We start from the raw sequence: 18,028 nt of genomic DNA on the forward strand, positions 1-18,028 counted from the left end.
TATATATATATATATATATATATCTTACACACATACACACATATGTATGTGTGTATATATGCGGGAAGGTCTGGGTCCAGCGCATATATGTTTTGTGGTTGGTGGTTTAGACTCTGAGAGCCCCAAAGGTCCAGGTTAGTTGACTTTGTTGGTCTTCCTAAATGAATATTCTCAGCATCTGTTGTGTTGGTACAAGCACGAATCTCAGGATGTCTTGGAAGTCAGATATTACTGCCTCTGTTTCTTGAGTGCTGGAATTATAGGCATAAGACTTCAAACTGGACCTATGAAATTCTTTATTAAATTTGTGCATATGTGTGATGTGTATATGTATGGTGTGTATGTGTATGTGTGTGTGTATGTGTGTGTGTGTGTGGTATGTATATATGTGGGATGAATGAATGACTCATATAAATGTTTGCATATTTCATTTTTCAAAGAATTTTAATCCTAGAAAATCAAATACATGGATGATATTTAAAATTTACAATTATATTTGTACCTTATATGTGTGGAAATAAAGTATTGCAGTGAAAGTTCTGTCTTTATGAGGAAAGACAGATACATGTTCATTCTGTGCCAAGCTGAACTTGTCCACACACCTCACTAGTTGCTCATTTTAAAATATATCATTTGCTATCTCTATGGTCTCCACAAACCAAATGCACAAACTTTATATAAGATGAAGGTTGCACTGTAAAAAAAAATTCAGCTGTTGTATAGTTGAAAACACAGTCAGTTTTGTGAAACACAGTTACAAATATTTGCTGGCCTTAGGTAGTCTATACACAATGCGGCTGTCTCACCTGATAAGCTTATTTTAAATCAAGCGAAGAGGTTTTCTTCAGATTTTGCCATAGCAACTGAAACAGTCAATCTTGCTTGCATTTTGGCAGAGACTGAAATGCAGACAGAGGGATGGGAACCCCTTAGAGAGGCGTAAAGAGAAACTTCTGATGTGGTATCACTAGAAGGTCAGCGACATAGACAAACTGTAGGTTAGGGGTTGATATCTGCTTTTTTCTCAAAGGGTCATAAGTTGAAAATAGGGACAAAAATTATGGGAGTTTTCAAACTCTAGATTTAGACAACTCTTATGGGGAAAGTCTCTTACTTTACCAGAAGTAATATCTTGACTTCACATAAATCAGATTTTTCAATAGTAGATTGGCTTCCTGGGCTGGTAATGGTAGAGGATTGGCTGAATTACAGAGCATGGATTACAGAGTGCAGATTGTGTTCAGAATTATATATTTGTGTATATAGTCAGGCCATTATATTTTTATATGGGCAGGTAGGTTCTTTTTTTTTTTTGACATTTAAGTAATAATTATTCACCATAAAACTATTGACAGTTAACCAATTGGATAATCATATAAACTGTTTAGACTTTCTTAGAAGAAAATAAATAATATTTTTATGTGTCTGATGTCTGTTTTAATGTGCATGCATGTTTGTGTGTGTGTGTGTGTGTGTGTGTGTGTGTGTGTGTGTGTGTGCATGTGTGCAGTTTTTTGTATATATATATAATTATTGTAGCCACCCAGCAGCCATGGACAAATGGGGTATACCTGAAAGGGGGCCTGGAAATGAAAAAGGACAGATGCAAGAGAAGGATGAACTCAAGGCAGTTTCTGATCAAGGCTCAAAATTTAATATTCTGTACTGTGTTTATATAGGAAAAGCCTTCAGACTCCATCCTTTGTTTCAGCTGGATTATGTTCCAAAGAAAGATCAGTGGGTGATCAATTCCTCAAAGCTCCTGTAGGAAATTGCAAATGTGGTGAGGCCAGACACTCCAGATCCCTTGTAAAACCATTGTGGGTCTATTTAGCCTACTCAAGGCTGGGGGAAGGACACACATTATTATCAGTTGTTAAACACCACTGTTAGGCATGGGATAACTGCTTTTGATTTAATCATCACAGGAAACCAAGATAAGTCCCCAAGTGAAAATAAAGTCTATTATCATTGATATTGATGCATTTAAAAGAAGGATGGCCCTAATGCTGAAGATACCATGTATCTTTGATAGAGGACTTGGAGGATCATTCTAAGGCTGAACTGAAAGCCTGTTCCCTATGGATGAGCTTTCATAATATGCAAAGTTGTTATGCCAACTACCAAGGGAGAAGAACAATCAATAACAGCTCTATCTAGCTGTATTTGACCAGCACTGCAAGATAATCTTAAAGGTGCACAGTGACACATATATCCTGTGTTAGCCACCAGCCACTTAATGGACATGAGGGAAAGATGATAAAAGGTAATTATGTCTGACACTATAAAGTTATCCAACTACTGTTGTATGATGAAGCCATGGAACCTAGAGGAGAACCTAGTACTGCCATATTTCTTAAAGAGTGTAAGTTAACTTCATTCTGAATAGTTATGCTTACATCCACAGATAAGTGTAGCTCTCACCTGTCTTCAAAGACTCTGTCTTTGCAATACACAGAAATCATTACAGAAAGCCACAACTAGTCAAAAGGCAGAGATCAACCAAACAAAGAGTGCCTGTCTCAAAGTGATACATTTACAACATGACTTCTACACTTAAAGATCATGGAACATATCAGAAAATGGAGCAAAATGTTGGTATGAACCAGAGGACTCGGATATCCACTGCAAGAATTGAGCAAACAGGGACACCTCATAAAAATACCAAGGAGCAAGAAATGTCCATTAAGCCTATAAAGACAGAGCTTCAGAAGGGTTTACTGAGCAAACATCAGTCCCCAAGAGATGCCCTAATTGCGGGGAGTAATGCCTGGTTCCAGGAAAATGTCCCCAGGTAGGGGTGGATCTCCCCTCCCCCCCTACTTGCAATCAGTATCTCCTCCTCACCTGGGGCACAGAGGTCAATGGAAACAAAAGACAATGGGCTCCACCAATGAGAGATAACCAAGTCATGCTGTAAACCTATGTTACTGGGAAGGTATAAAAAGAGTGTGCTTTTGTTCTTGGGGGTTGCCTTTGCTCTGAATGCAGGACGACCCCAGTATACTGGTTCAATAAAAACCTCATGCTATTTGCATCGATCTCCATCCCTGTTTCTTCGTAAGTGGGGCACCCATGCTGAATTTAACACCACAAAACAATAGTTTCTTCTTAAAAACAAATGGTAGAAAGTGGGGCTGGATCTAGGAGGAAGTGGGAGGAAAAAGAGGGAGTGAATGTGATCAGTATACACTGCATGAAATTCTCAAAAAAATAATAAAATTGTGTTATTAAAACGTCAGTAGTAATCAGAGACTTCTTAGTATTTTATATGGTTAGAGAAGACTAAGAGAAATTAAAAACTAGAATAAACTGAGTAGAAATGCAAATGATACTTTGATACTTTTAAATTTTAGTTTTTCATTATAAACTAGGCAATATTAATATAAAAAATATAATTTACTTTCTAAAAATTAGATTAAATTAAAGGGCATTAACTCCTAAAGGCTGAAAAATTGTTGCAACATTGGAAATTGAAGAAAATATTCTTCAATTTTTTTTTAATTATCTGTACATAACCAGACAGAGAAAGTGCTCTAATATATAAATTATCTGTTGGTGTTAATACCAACAGATATGAGTTTGTTATTTTTTTAATTAATTAATTAATTTTTTTACACTCCAGATTTTTCCCCACCCCCACCCCAAGTCCACCCTATGACTGTTCCATATCCCATACCTTCTCCCCAACTGTCTCCATAGGGATGTCTCCTTGGGGACTCCAGTCTCTTGAGGGTTAGGTGCATCTTCTCTGACTGAACTCAGACTTGGCTGTCCTCTGCTGTATATATGTTGGAGGCCTCATATCAGCTGGTATATGCTGCCTGTTTGGTGGTCTAGTGTTGGAGAGATCTTGGGGGTCCAGATTAATTGAATCTGCTGGTCCTCCTACAGAGTTGCCCTCCTTCTCAGCTTCTTTCAGCCTTTCTCTAATTCAGCCACAGGGGTCAGCAGCTTCTGTTTACTGGTTGGTTGCAAATATTTGCCTCTGACTCTTTCAGCTGCTTGTTCGGTCTTTTGGAGGGCAGTCATGCCAGGTCCCTTTTTGTGAGTGCTCCATAGCCTCAGTAATACTGTGAGACCTTGGGACATCCACTTGAGGTGGATCCCACTTTGGGCCTGTCACTGGACCTTGTTTTCTTCAGGCTTCTCTCCATTTCCACCCTTGCAGTTCTTTCAGACAGGTAGGCCTAGCCCTGTAAAAGGGGCTGCTTGCCCCCTCCTCTCTCTCTTAAACTCTTGCCTCTCTCTTGCCTCTTGCCCCCTTGTACCCCTTCTCTCCCACTTCCCTTCCCCCTATCTCCATATGGTCATGGCCAGCCTCTTTGGCTCTACTCTCTCCTTCTCTCTGCCTTTCTCTACCTCTGTTACCCTAACGCCCCTTCCCATGCCCTAAATAAACTCTATTCTATACTATACTGGTATGTGTCTGGTCCCTCAGGGGGAAGGAATGTCTTGGCATGGGCCTGCTGAAGCATTCCTTCCCCCACACTCCACCAGAACTTATTCTTTATAGCTCTTTCTCTTTTTATCATCACAACAGCCCCTCTTTCTCTCATTTGATGCCCTGTCTTCCTGCTGGGGATGGGCTCTATAAGTTCCTTCTCCCGAATGTTGGGCATTTCATTTAAGGTCCCTCTCTTGGAGTCCTGATAGTCTCTCACTTCCCAGGTCCAATCTTGTATTAATTGAGACTTGCTTTGTATCTGAGTATATGGTCAATTTTGGAGAATACTAAATAATAATATACTAATTTTAAAACTAAGAGAGTCCACAGATAAATTGTTAGGGATCACTTTTGCATCATATTTATTTGATATTCATATTATATAGGATAGAATAAAATATGCATGGCAAATAAAAAAGTCAATGAAATGATGCCTAATGATATTGTACTGTATTCATATATTGGTTTCTAATCCAGTCATCAGAGGATTTCATCCAGCAATTGATAGAAACAAATGTAGACAACCATAGCCAAACATTAGGCAGAGTCCAGGAAATCTTACCGAAGAGGACGAGGAAGGATTGCAGGAGCCAGAGGGTTCAACAGCACCACAAGATTGGTAAGATACAGGTGTTATTTCAATTTTCCTGTATCTGTTGAGGATTCCTTTGTAACAGGTTGGAAGGTGTGTGGGATGGATAAATGGCCATGGGAATAAATGGAAATCTGCCACTGACAGGGACCAGAGAGGTAGGGAACATCTCTAGGAATAGATGGAGACCTAGAATAGGGTGGCCCCTAATAATCAATGGGTGTATCCTTAGCTATGACTCACAGCATTGGGGATATGACCTATCCCATGGGCAAACACCAATCTCTGACACTATTAATGATATTCTATTATGCTCACAGAGAGAAATCTAGTATGGCTGTCTGCTGAGAGGCTCCACCCAGCAACTGACTCAGACAGATGCAAACACCCAACTGACAAACAGTGGATGGAGCTTGCAGACTCTTGTGGAAGAATAGGAAAAAGGGTTGTGGGCCCTGAAGGGGATAGGAAATCCCCATGAGGATCAACAGAGTTAACTAACCTGGACCACTGGGGCTCTCAGATTCTGAACCAACAATCAAAGGACATGCACTGGATGGACCTAGGCTTCTGAGCACATATGTAGCAGATGTGCAGCTTGGTCTTCATGTGGATCCCAAACAACTTGAGGAGGTCTATCCCCAAAACTGTTGTTTGTATGTGAGATATGTGTGTGCCTTGTGTGGCCTCAGTGAGAGAGGAAGCACCCAGTGGAGACTTAAAGTGTCAGGGTGAAAGAATCACCAAGGGGGACCCTAGCTGCTCAGAGGAGAAGGGAAGGGAGGGATGCAGGAAGGATTGTGGTGAGCTGACAGGGTCAAGCAGTGAGTGGGTCATAAGTGAATAAGTAATAAATAAATAAATTAAATTAATTAACAAAAAAACACAAGAAAACCCACAGTCTCAACTAACCTGGACTCCTAACAGAAAGAATAAGGGCTATTCCTGATGCTTTTGCCTGCTGTGATGATTTGTATATGCTTGGCCCAGTGAGTGGCACTATTAGGAGGTGTGGCCTTGTTGGAGCAGGTGTGGCCCTGTTAAAGTAGATATATTGCTTTGTGTGTGGTCTTTAAAGCCCTCATCCTAGCTGCCTGGAAGTGAGTCTTCTCCTAGCTGCCTACAGAACAAGATGTACAACTCTAAGCTCCTCCACCCCTATGTCTACCTAGATGCTGACATATTCACATCTTGATGATAATAGACAGAATCTCTGAACCTCTAAGCCAGCTCCAATTAAATGTTGTCACTTATAAGAGTTGCCTTGGTTATGGTGTCTGTTCACAGCAGTGAAACCCTAACTAAGACACCTGCTTTTAGAACCCTTGTCCTTCGACTGGGTCTTTTTACCTCAATATGAGAGTGTAATTGTCCAAAAATCATTGAAGGAAGATCCCAGACTCATATAGTATGCAAAAATAAAGAACATTTGTTCTGCAGAAACATTCACCATTTAGGGGTCAACCATTCTATAAAATATTAGTGCAGCAGGAGGCCTGTGATTGAACATGGAAAAGAGAGGTGGAGCTACGAGTTTCAGGGACAGAGAGCAACAGAGGAGAGGGGAGATGTACAGACAGAAAGAAGATTTAACTATTTAATCACAGAAATATTTAACTATTTTTAATTGACTCATATTCTATTTCTTAAATAAGGAATTATTAAATTTGTAATCAAGGCTCTCCCTCAATTCTGTATATTATCTATTGAATCTGCCTCTTAAAAAAGAAAGAAACTCACTTGATATGTTAGAAAACAATATCCAGGATTTAGCTATAAGATAAGCCTTTGTATATACTACCTATGGCTTATTTCAAAGTTTTCAGTTGTATCTATTTATTTATTAATGTGTGTGCATGTGTATATTTCAGTGTGTGTCTTCATGTGTATGTTTTTATATGTGTGAATGTGTGTTTGTTCCCATGTCAGAGAAAGTCTTTAGTCAGAGGACAACTTGCAGAATTCCATTCTCTCCTTCTCTCTTTCTCCCTTCTGAGTCCAGGGACAAAACTCACATTCAAATATTAAGGAGTATTTTGCCTTTCTGTTATGGTTTGCCTTTTGTAAACTTGAAAGAAGCTAGTCATCTGGGAAGAGACCTCAAATGAGAAAAATGGCAAACTCAAACTGGCCTTTGGTATTTCTGTGGGTTATTTTCACCGTGACTTCTTGTCAGGGAGCACCCAGTCCACTGTGAGTGATGCCACTCCTGGAAAGGTGATCATGCATAGTGTAAGAATTCAAGCTGAGTAAGCATGACAGCAGGCCAGTAGACAGCACCCTTTCATGGTCTCTGCTTCAGTTACTGCTTCCATCCTGCTTTCATTTCCTTCCCTTACTTTTCCTAGTGATGCACCCTTTCGCCCAGATAAAACCTTTCACTTTCCAAGTTGCTTTTGGCTATGGTGTTTTATCGCAGAAACATCCCTCTTTTAGAGTAAAACGTTACTTCTTTTACCAAGTGAGTTATGTTGAGTATATAAACCAATAAATATATTCTATGAGTTAATGGTGGAGATTTTGTTTATTAAAGCATAATGTTTATTTTTTATTTAAATTCTAGTTTTCCTGAGTTCAGTTGCTTTAGTTCTTATTTAGTAAAAAAAAAAAAAAAGTGTACAGAAGATGAAGATCAAGGAGTCTCAAACTAGTGATTTATTATTCCATTAAGTATGGCCTGCCCATGCCAGAAGGGCTCTTTTAGTAATTAGCGCTGTATTTATTTGCACATTATATTTAGAAGCATTTTTTGGCTAGAAAGCAAAGTCATTTAAATGCAGTTCAAAGGTCAGGTAAGGAAGGAGGTTGGTTAATGTTCACCATTATAACATTAGTGGTTTGCATTTTTAATAGCCAAATCTCTGAACAAAATAATTGTGTGTAGCTGAGTGTGTATGTGTGTGTGTATGTGTGTGTGAGAGAGATGGGGAGAGATTGAGATTGGAGGAGAGGTTCTTTTAAAGTTTTTATTGACTCCAAAATAAATAAATAAATAAATAAATGCCATGAAATAAACTAGTCAGAAACTGCAGTGGGGTAGGGTTGTTACTCTGTGTAATTAGAACTCAATTCTGTATTTAATTCAGTAATTGTTTACTGAATGGTACCTGTGTAAGCCAGTAGTCTATGACAAGATACATGCAAACAGCCCTCAAGCTTGAGATCTGGGTTTAGTGACAAGCATTTGTGAGTATGTGCTTGAGGGAGTTATAAAGGCAGCAATAATTGTTCAGATGTTGCCTTAGGTTCTATAAGACAGAAAAAAAAGGGGCTAAATTCTGATGTCCAGAGTTGCAATATCTCTACTTATGAGTTAAAATGAGAAGAACCGTAGTAGAGAGGTCAAATTCCTTCTCTCCCCTGCCTCCTGATGCTCCTTTAGGGAAAGATTTTATGGAATGAAATAATTCCAGCCACCCCACACAATGTTTAAACTCTAAAAAATAAATAAATAAATAAAAAGATCTAGAGAGTGAATAAAATAAGTCAGTCACGAAGAGTCAGTTGGACTCTTCTCCTCTAACAACCATGTGCCTCAAAGGCTGGGCAGACTTTCTGTGTAGCTTAAGGTTGACTGAGGATGAACCTGCTACTATTGAATTAGAAAAATGAAGCGGTGAATCCCAATAATAACTCTGGGCAGAGATTACAATTTATATCACCACAGGCTGGTACTGAGCCTGACAGTCAGCTTTGATATGGACTGCTAATAATGTTCCACTCTAGGTAACTTCAGCTATTTTGGATATGTCTTCATAACCTGCTGGGAGCACAAAGTCCCTTGCCCTTACAAATAAGGACTAAGGAAACCAAGGATGTTAAGCAACCAAAAATGTTAAACATACAAAACTGTCTTTTCAACAATGGAAGAGATGTATAGCCTGCTCTTCCCTCTTGAAGACTGGGAACAGAGGTGGTTAATAACCTGATGATTTAGAAAACACAGGGATTGCAAGCATTTAATCTCAGCACTCAGGAAACAGAGGCTGTTGAATCTCTGAGGTCCAGGTCACCCTGGCCTACAGAGTAAAGCCCAGGACTACTGTACACAGAAACCTTGTCCAGAAAAGCAAAAAAAAAAAAAAAAGACTGTGATTTATAATATCTGTAGGGTAATTCTTACCAAGATCTCACAAAAAGAACAGGAGGTGGCTAATTTAGGTGACTTTTCCATTATCGGTATGTCCTGGGGCTCCCTGAAGCTCCCACAGCCAGGATCAGAGATATTTAATAGACTCTGTGACCTTTGCATTATCTGTATAATCAAGAGCTCCCCCAGGCTCTCACGGCCAGGATTGGTGGTAGCTCATAGCCCAAATGACTATCTACATGACAAATTCTTCCCTAGGCCTTTAACATAACATATGTACTCTATCCTTAAAACCTACCTCTTTAAAAGAAAGTTACATGTACTTTGAGTTGAGTCTGAATGAAATTATGCCTCCTTGTGCACATGGGGATTGTATTACACCAGGAAAAAATTTCCAAATTGTACTGTGCTTAAATATGCTTACCATAAACTGCTCATGGTCAGACTCTAGAAATTTAAGCCAACCATAGCTCACTGAGTCATGTTGAACTAGATTTCATTATGGCCTCATGTGGATCATGACATGACAGCCCTGATGTAGCTGAGACCCCACAGCAACTCTCAGACAATTGTCAAGCTAAGAACAGAGTCAATATTAGACACAACCAGAAAGGAGACTCATGACTCAACCTCATCATTTTAAGAGGCATCAGCTGATTGGTTTGTTCACGTATACTCAGGTTGATAATGTTAGGACCATCTACCTTGTGTAGAAACTATTAAATTTGCAATAGTTATGTAAAGAAAAAACTGTTTATCACTGAACAGGTGAAAAAGCATAGATTATTCCCCCCAGACTCTTGTCATTGGGTCATTAATTCCCTTTGCTTGTGTTCCACTTTCACTGAGGCTTATGGCAGAGTCAGATAAGAGTGAAAAAATAAAAACAACTAGAGACCTGTAGAGGGATGCTAGGGCAGTAAGATAAGAGTGGGTGGGTGGATGGGGGAACACCCTCATAGACGCAGGGGGGATTGGTAATGGGATAGGGGGTTTGTAGAGGGGAAACCGGGAAGGACAACATTTGAAATGTAAATAAATAAAATAACCAATAAATAAAGAAAAAATTAAAATGATATGTATTAATAGCCACAGCTAGTCCAGTGTGTTATTTTTACATGGAGTTTGGTTTGGTAATGTTTTGCTGTGTCATTTCATAAACTTTACCAATGTACCTAAGGCAAGCATGTGTTCAGTACAATGACCAATTTCCTTGACTTCCTCCCCCTCCCTTCTCCTGTGCTTCCTTTCCATTAGTCGCAGGAGCAAAAACACGAGGGAATAGTTTTCAGATTTCCTGTGATGAGTATGTGCAGAATATTCAAACTATCTTTGGGTGCCAAGTTAGGCTCTTAAAATACAGTAGAGGCAATTTTCCTGAGAGTAATTTTGTTATTTGCGAGAACTATGTGTTTTAGAACTCAGGGATTCAGGTCTTGATGGAAGCAGAAGACAATTCCATTTTTATAAGAAATTACAAAACAGTGAATAAGCCAAAAAAAAAAAAAAAAAAAAAAAAAAAAAAAACAGGTAAATAAAAAAGCTTGAAAAACCTGTCAGATCTCCGTGTGAAACACATCAAGATTTTGTGTAAACCTGAATCAGGATATAACGCTATCAAATAAGTCACTTTGTGTCTCTTCCCTGGTAAGGACTAAGAAGTTCCATAATTCTAAGAGCCACAGAGACCTGAATGAGCACTTAAAGGGCACTGATAGCCTGTAGGAAATATCTGTGCTACCAGGCTTTTTGATCATCATTCCAGGGTGCTTTGAAATACCTCTATATCTGCACCTCCTAGAATTCAGAGAACAGAGCCTCGTTCCCTGGCAAAGCAGTGGTACCAGACATACGAACATTTTGTATGTCTGCATGCATACTACAACAAGAATACTATAATACTGAGATGAAGTCATTCAGCACCTTTGGTTAGGGATGAATGGAACTGTTATGGGGAACTGGTCAATCTTCAAGGTCTCTTTAAAAGTATATGCTTATTTTCCTTTTATCTGTATGAGAGTCTTGCCTGCATGTATGTAAGAATCCATGAACGTAAGAAGAGAGTCTTATAAACACTGGAGTTACAGACAATCACGAGCTATTAGCTCTTAGTTAAGCTAAGAAAGGGCAAAGGGAGGTGGTATCAAAACCACAGTAGAAATGACATTATGCTACTAGGTCTTTTGAGGATGAAACTTTTCATTAGTATATGTGCATCTTCAAAGATGCTTAACCACTAAGTGCACTGAGACCATCAGGGGATACAGCTACCTAGATACAGCTAGTTTTTTGATACCTCATGTCTGCTTTGTCTGTCAGTATCATTTAGTTCAAAATTTATCAACCTTCCTTAAATTGAAGATAGATCAATATAGTCTTCTGCTTTAATGTCATCAACATAAAAGTAGCTGAAACCCTGGAAAAATGTCTTTTACTGCCAATTTACTTTATTAATGTAAAAGTGCTTAACACTGAAGATAAAAAAAATTCACCAGCATTTAATTCTAACTCATCATAAATAGACCTTACTAGTTTTCCTTCTTTTAAAGTTCTAACTTAACTTTTAAATTGTGTTGAAATATGTGGGAGAATTTATTCATTTTTTCTCATGTCTTACCTACCAGGGAATATCCTATCATGTAAAAAAATTCATATGGATTTAATCTTTATTCAGAAAGACAATATTAAAAATGTAGCCTGGCTTTAGATTTTTATTTGATTATTTCTTGACTCTTATTTATTGTCAAAGGTGTAGTCTCAATTCTTAGAATAACTAAAAAGAGCACAGATATTTCCTATCATGTGTTTCCTCTGGATTATCTGTTCATTTTTGAAAGGCTGGAATTGGAACATTTCTCACTGTTGGTCTTGTGTCTAATAATAATTATCTGTCAATCTCACAAAATACCACTTAAAGCATTCTAGCATCCTCTAGACTTGTGTTATGTCACTCTATGCTCTTACAGTTTCCAGTTAGAAGCTCAATCAAATCGAGGTACAGAATGAACTTTCATTGTCCACAGCATATTCATCTTCACATGTCACAACATGTGAATAACATGTTCAAAGTAGCTTCTCAGATTTAAATTTGCATCATGATCTTTTATAACAGAAACCATTTATTTAGTTGTGCACTAAAAATTGAAGCCATCTTTTAAGATAAATATAAACATGATCTGGAAAGCATGCATTACAATTAGAATTATTATCATGATAAAAGAAATTATTGTATTTATAGGTTATATTGTAACATGTGCTATGCTCATAAAAAGTCATAGTATTATCCTTTATACCATATTCTTTGCAAAATCCTGAAGAATTGGGCAGAATGGTTATATCTTATCAAAGCATACCAGGCAAAGGAAGACTTAAAAGGCCTTGCTAGGTTCATATAAAATTTTATAGTAGTCGATTTGCTAGTTTATTAAAATAGTGATATACATCTATATAGAAATAAATAATATTTCCATATGTGCTATGGAGGAAGGCACACAGATAAGAAAGTATCTCCTGAGAAGACCAGGTAAAGAGGCACTCTCAATAGACTCATCTAGTATCTGATTTTTTAAACACTCTGACTAGCCAGTTGGGTTCCAGATGATGCATTTCTGCATTTCTTACTATCTGATCAACCACTCTATTTTTAGCAGGAATTCAGCTGGGAAATTAGACTTGAAAACTAGACTGGAGCTTTCCATGACAAATTTTGTGTGTGTGTGTGTTTGTGTGTATGTGTGTGTGTGTGTGTGTGTGTGTGTGTGTGTGTGTGTGTGAAATCAATGCTCTCTTTCATTATATTTAATTGCAATTATCAGGTCCTATAGGGTTTTGGAATTTTTGTTTGTTTGTTTGTTTGTTTACTTTTAATAACAAGAATTCCTGATGCTATAGAGATATAGAGATTCAAGGAGGAGACTTTGGATGTATCCCTAGGTAAATGTAAAGAGTTGTTCTGAACCAATTAGCCTTACAATATGAATTGATGAAAATTCAATACAAATCCACTAAAATAATCTCCTTAATCGTGCATAACATCCCAGGCCATCCTGTCTCATCCTTTTCTCTCTCATGTTCCATAAAGTGAGGAAACTTGTATGTCTATCTGGTTACTCTTTGATCTTTAGTGTCTGCAACAGTTCCTCATATATGGTTCATGCTGAAATATGAGCAAATAAAACATGAATTTGTGCAGCTATGTTTGATAGTAAAATTATATATTATCCACTTATCTCTAGATTTTGAGATAATGACAGGGGAAATAGGAAATCTAAGAAGGTGTAACCAAAAAAGAAAAGAGAATATGGTTGGGTTCTCCAAGTCATTTTTTGTGCATCAGTACACATGGGTGGCTTTCTTATGATACGAAGAATGACTCAGGGTATGTACTAGGATAAGAGGAGACAGAAAATTTCTGAAATAAAAGATAAATGGCCCATAGGAGCTGACTAATACATGGAACATGCATCAGAGGTTGAGTTGGAGGATTGGAAAATGAAAGGGGAAGTGACATCAGTGACATCGTGTACTTAATCATGATGTTTAGATCCTTTCTTGTCTTCCTAAACTGAGAATTTCAACATAACTAAAAACACAGAGAATGGAGGAAGATTTGTGAATCAGAGAACAAGTTTGAAAAGATAAGTGAATTATTGATTGATTGTGTTTTGATAGGAATGACTCATCAGAGAATGCTGAGTTGAAGACGTAGACGAAGGAAGGTCTAAGGAAGGAAGGAAGTCCTCACCAAAAATGAACAACAATGGGACATTGTGCGTACTTGTTTCTCATCTTTGTATATGAACAATAATGTGTTATACTTATGTTGAATTAAACTATTTTATATCATAGTATGTTGAAGGCATGGTATTATATTTCTAGGTTTAAGAATTATCAAATGGAGACATCATTATTATTTATTTGGTGAATCTATTAGGAGGAATATGTTCAGCTGAGAGAAGAGAGGTATAAAATGTAAAAGGTCCTGGGATAAATATGAAGTGGTTGCTGATGATCCATGCTTCTGTTTTCAACATTTCAAATATTACCACACTGGCTCACCCTTCAATCTGAGAATCCATGCAGGACCCCAAGAATATTCTGCTTCCCCATGGAGCCCTCTGGGTCCCCAAGAGTAACAAGCTTGGAACCCTGCCCCATGATCTCTTCTCAGTCAGATCTGTCTAGGGTATAGCCAGCAGAGGTGAGTTTTGTTCACTACCTTGAACTCCACTGTCTGCCTCTGGGTTTACCCTTTGGTCCTGAGGAGCCTTAACAAGGCCCCAGGAGTAACCAGCTTGGGAACCTGCCCCACCAATTCGTTCTCCATCCAGTCTACTTGGGGCACAGCCTGTATAGTCAAGCCCTCTGACTTTCATTGTCTGGCACATGGCTACTCTAGCCCAGGATCACAGGATCACAGAATCATAGGATCACAGAGACAGCCTGACTCTGAGGAGTTCTGACACAACCAAGATGACAGGAAGGACAGGTTCCAATCAGATTTAGCAAGAGCATGTAGCACTAGAGTTAACCAGATGGCTGGGGGAAAGCATACGAAAATAAACAACAAAAACCAAGGTCACTTGGCATCATCAGAACCCAATTCTCCCACCATAGCAAGTCCTGAACACACCATCACACCGGAAAAGCAAGATTCAGATATAAAATCACTTATCATGATGATGATACAGGACCTTAAGAAAGACATAAATAGCACCCTCAAAGAAATACAGGGGAACACAGATAAAGAGCTAGAAGCTCTTAAAGATGAAACACAAAAATCCCCTAAAGAACTACAGAAAAACACAATCAAACAGGTGAAGGAAATGAGCAAAACCATCCAGAATCTAAAAATGGAAATAGAAACAATAAAGAAATCAGAAAGAGAGATAACCCTGGAGATACAAAACCTAGGAAAGAAATTACGAGCCATAGATGCAAGCATCACCAACAGAATGCAAGAGATAGTAGAGAATCTCAGGGGCAGAAGACACCTTAGGAAACATTGACACAACAGTCAAAGAAAACGCAAAAAATCAAAAAGCTCCTAACCCAAAACATCCAGGAATTCCAGGATGCAATGAGAAGACCAAACCTAAGAATAATAGGTATAGAAGAGAGTGAAGATTCCCAATGTAATGGGCCAGTAAATATCTTCAACAAAATTATATAAGAAAATTTCCCTAACCCAAAGAAAGAGATGCCCATGAACATACAAGAAGCCTACAGAACTCCAAATAGACTAGACCAGAAAAGAAATTCCTCCCGTCACATAATATCAAAACACCAACTGCACTAAACAAAGAAAGAATTTTAAAAGCAGTAAGGGAAAAAAGGCAAGTAACATATAAAGGCAGGCCTATCAGAATTACAGCAGATTTCTCACCAGAGACTATGAAAGCTAGAAGATGCTGGGCAGATGTCATACAGACCCTACAAGAACAAAATGCTAGCCCAGGCTACTATACCCAGCAAAACTCTCAATTACCATAGATGGAGAAAATAAGATATTCCATGACAAAACAAAATTTACACAATATCTTTCCATAAATCCAGCCCTACAAAAGATAATAGATGGAAAACATCAACATAAGGAGCAAAACTACACCCTAGAAGAAGCAAGAAGGTAATCTTTCAAAAAATTCACACAAATCTAATTCCACCTTTTACAACAAAAACAACAGGAAGTAACAATTACACCCAGATACCTAAAAAAACCACAAAGATTCAACAAAGAAAATGAATTTCAGACCAATTTCCTTCATGAACGTTGATGCAAAAACTACTCAATAAAATATTTGCAAACCAAATTCAAGAATATATCAAAGACATCATCCACCATGATCAAGTAGGCTTCATTCTAAGAATACAGGGGTGGTTCAATAAATGAAAGTCCATCAATGTAATCCACAATATAAACAAAGACATCAAAGATCTCAATGTAAAACCAGTTACACTAAATCTAATAGAATAGAAAGTCAGGAATACCCTTGAACTCATTGGTACAGGACACAGTTTCCTGAACAGACCACCAATGGCTCAGGCTCTAAGATCAACAGAGTCTCAACCACCAACCAAGGTCTGCACATGGTGGGACTGATTGTTCTGGCAGTGTGTATAGTGGAGGATTGCAAATTCGATCATCAATGGGAGGAGAGGACCTCAGCCCCCGTGAAGGTTCTGTGCCCCAGTGTAGGGGAATGCCAGGGCCAATAAGCAGGAGAGGGTGGGGTGGCAGGCATGGGGAGTGCGGAGGCAGCTGGGGTTTGTTTTTGTTGTTTTTGTTTGTTTCTTTTTTTTTTAGAGGGGAAACTGGGAAGGGAGAAATTTACATGTAAATAAAGAAAATATCTAATAAAAAAAACAAATAATAAATGGAATCTCAAGCAACTGAAAAGCTTCTGAAGTCAAAGGACACCATCAATAGACAAAATGAGAGCCTACAGATTGGGAAAGTATCTTCATGAACCCTACATCTGACAGATCTTGAAAATATATAAAGAATTCAACAAGTTAGACACCAGCAACCCAAATAACCCAGTGTAGAAATGGAATACAGAGCTAAACAGAGAATTCTCAACAGGGGAATCTTGCATGGCTGAGTACCACTTAAAGAAATGTTCCATATCCTTTGTCATCATGGAATGCAAATCAAAAGGACTATGAGATTCCACCTTACACACATCAGAATGGCTAAATTCAAAACTCGAGGGACAGCACATGCTAGCAAAGAAGTAGAGCAAAGAGAATAATCCTCCATTACTGATAGGAATGCAAACTTGTACAAGTACTCTGTCAGTCAGTTTGGCAGATTTTCAGGAAATTGGGAATAGTTCTACTTCAAGATCCAGCTATTCCACTCCTGGGCATAAAATCAAAAAATTCTCCACCAACCTTCAGGGACACTTGCTCAACTAGGTCACAGCAGCTTTATTCATAAATCGCAAGAAACTGGAAACAACTTAGATATCCCCTTAACTGAAGAATGGATTAAGAAAGTGTGGTATATTTACACAGTGGAGTAACACTCAACTATTAAAAACAAGGACGTTGTGACTTTTACAGGTAAATGGATGAAACTATAAAATACCATCCTGACTGAAGTAACCCAGACCCAAAAGAATATGCATGGTATGTACTCACTGATAAGTGGATATTAGCTTAAATCATAGGATAGCCACGCTATAATCCATACACCCCAAAAAAGCCAGATAACAAGGAGGACACAAGGGAAGAAGGTTGAATTTTTCTTATAAAGGGAAATAGAGATGGGAGGTGGATGGAAGGAGAAAACTGGATTTGAGAGGGGATGGGGTGGGAGCAGGGTGGTAGAGTGGTGACAGGTATAGGGAGAGTAGGGGAGAGAACTGAAGTAGATAACAGGTAAGCAGAGGCAATCTTTAGGATGTGCCAGAAACCTGGGATTGGAGGATGTTGCAGGGACTCTAGGGCATGGCGGGGGGTGACTCTAGCTGAGATTCCTAGCAGAAGGGGATATGGAACCTGAAGCAGCAACTTCCTGTAGCCTGGCAGGACTCCCAGTGGAGGGATAAGGACAGCAACCCACCCACAAAACCTTCAACCCCAAATATGCCAGGCCTACAAGATGCACAGGGACAAAGACAGAGCAGAGACTGAGAAAATAGCCAACCAATAACTGTCCCAAAGTGAGAACCATCCCATGGGCATGAACCAATCCTGAAACTATTTATGATGCTTGCAGATAGGAGCCTAGAATAACCGTCCTCTGACAGGCTCCACCCAGCAGCCAATGGAAAGAGACACAGAAACCCACAGCTAAACATTAGATAGAGCCCAGGGAGATTTATGGAAGAGTTGGGAGAAAGACCAACAGACTAACTTAGACCCTTCGAGGCTCCCAGAGACTGAACCATCAACC

The 18,028-nt window shown here is 38.7% G+C and overlaps 1 long non-coding RNA gene across 1 annotated transcript in view; it reads left to right on the top strand.

The window, feature by feature from the left end:
* Nucleotides 1-17,240, top strand: part of LOC116076575 — a 23,057-nt gene extending 5,817 nt beyond the window's left edge. The window contains exons 2-3 of the long non-coding RNA XR_004112995.1: nucleotides 13,801-13,898; nucleotides 17,194-17,240. This is a non-coding gene — a long non-coding RNA (uncharacterized LOC116076575). The remainder of the gene's footprint in view (nucleotides 1-13,800; nucleotides 13,899-17,193) is intronic.
* Nucleotides 17,241-18,028: the final 788 nt, after the last annotated feature.

The sequence above is a fragment of the Mastomys coucha genome, unplaced genomic scaffold, assembly GCF_008632895.1.
Source record: "Mastomys coucha isolate ucsf_1 unplaced genomic scaffold, UCSF_Mcou_1 pScaffold4, whole genome shotgun sequence".
NCBI lineage: Eukaryota > Metazoa > Chordata > Mammalia > Rodentia > Muridae > Mastomys > Mastomys coucha.